The 1,775-nt window shown below is 48.6% G+C and overlaps 1 protein-coding gene across 1 annotated transcript in view; it reads right to left on the bottom strand.

Annotated features, from left to right (window-relative positions):
• Positions 1-841, bottom strand: part of LOC125954225 (POU domain, class 6, transcription factor 2) — a 57,503-nt gene extending 56,662 nt beyond the window's left edge. The window contains exon 1 of the mRNA XM_049684342.1: positions 795-841. The gene's annotated coding sequence lies outside the window, so the exon portion shown is untranslated. The remainder of the gene's footprint in view (positions 1-794) is intronic.
• Between the last annotated feature and the right edge of the window lie 934 nt (positions 842-1,775).

Here is a 1,775-nt window from a genome sequence, read left to right as displayed (position 1 = left end):
AGACAGAGAAAGAGAGGGAGAGAGAGAGAGCGGATGAAAGAGGAAGAGAGTGTGACTCTTGGCACAGTGGCTTTTCCCGTATTTCCTTTCCAACTTTTTTTTTCCTACTGCTACTATTGCTATTCGGCCATTGCAAGTGCCATTTTGTGAGGGAAAGAAAACTGGAAATGGAAATTATTATATATCCTCTCCACTCACTCGTTCGTTGGCAGGGTGGTGGTGGTGGTGGGTGGTGAGTCTAATTTTGTGGTCCATTCAATTTTTAATGAACACATATTTTCTTGATGCAACTGTACCCTGTGTATGTGTGCACGAGAGGTCATATGCATGTACGGCGCAAGCGAGGATAATTGAGGGAGAACCTTTTCACCCACTAGCTGGTTATTGGATTTTGCAAATTTCATCAAGGAAAGGTTTAAATTAGCGTTAGAGCGACGAGCAATACAAACAAACAAGCAGCTCTTTCAAGTGGGAGCTCGTTCGTTTGGGTACATAAAAGACATTATATATGAAATTGCATTTAAGGAAGAAAATGGTTTGCCTCATCTATCACCGAATGAGAATGGTAAGATCGTAGCACACCCGACAGGTAGACAGTTTGTGACAACATCGACGACATAAGTTCGAATCCCGAAATGAACATTCGAGAAGAGGAAAGAAAAAAAAACCCAAAATCTTTGCTTTGGTGGAAGGTTTTCTTCAATAGAATCTTTTAAAATTCTTTCCAAATACTCTGCTCCACATTACTCCCACATAATTGATAGAAAAATACGCGAGAGCGCACAACCACCTACCTCTATCTTGTAGCTGATGACGCGATCGTTGCTGCTGCCGCCGATTATTCCGCCACCACCAACACCGCTGCCGGTGCTGCTGCTGCTGCTGCTGATCTTCTCTATCGTAGCACCACCGTGGTGGTGGTAGTGTGCGGCGATCGCGTTGGCGTACTCCAGCTCCTTCCGGACGGTGGCAAAATCATGACCGGTGGCTCCTTCGCATGGCATGCTGATGCCTAACATTCCACAGTGAGCGCTGCTACTATTGTTGTTCTCGGGATCCGTACCACCACCACCACCTTCCTCCATATTAGTCCGTCCCGCGCAGAGACTCTCAGCAACAACTCAGCAGCAGCATCATCGCGTCGGAACGGGGATGGTGGTGCATCGTTGTTGGCTGGTGGACGACGGACGGTCTGCGGTGCCCCCGGACGCCGAACACCACCGAGAGAGAAAGAGAGAGAAAGAGATAAAGGGAGACGTGTTGTGAAAAAATAGACTTTTAGAAAGAGAACGGCGAAAAGAATAATGGGACACCGATTGTGTGAATTTTTAGAATGCAAATCACTATCTAACACACACACACGCGCGCGTGCACGATGACCACGGGGCAGGTACTACACGAAGAATGCTGTTCTCTCTCTCGTGTGACACTTTCTGCCCCGTCCTGGTCCTGGTCCAAGTTTTCTGCTCCCAAAAACAAAGGCAATGAAGTATGCCACACCGTGCGCGGGGGATGTCGTCGCGTATGCTCGCCGCGGCGTAAGTGGTGGTGGTGGGTGTCCAAGACAAGACAACAAAACAACCGAGAGACAAAACAAAAATTAAAACATAAAATCAGCTCCACAGCACGCGCGCGCTCACTACCGGGTGGAGGGAGGAGGGTGGGGACTCGCGAAACCATAAGTATGGGGACGCCCTCCATCGTCGTCGTCGTCGCGTTCCACCTATATCCCACGACCCACTGAGCTAGTTGTGCGGGTGGTTTGCGATGTAAAA

The sequence above is a fragment of the Anopheles darlingi genome, chromosome 3, assembly GCF_943734745.1.
Source record: "Anopheles darlingi chromosome 3, idAnoDarlMG_H_01, whole genome shotgun sequence".
Classification (NCBI taxonomy): domain Eukaryota; kingdom Metazoa; phylum Arthropoda; class Insecta; order Diptera; family Culicidae; genus Anopheles; species Anopheles darlingi.
Note: the sequence above shows the minus strand (reverse complement) of the source record. Positions and strands in the feature narration are given on the sequence as shown.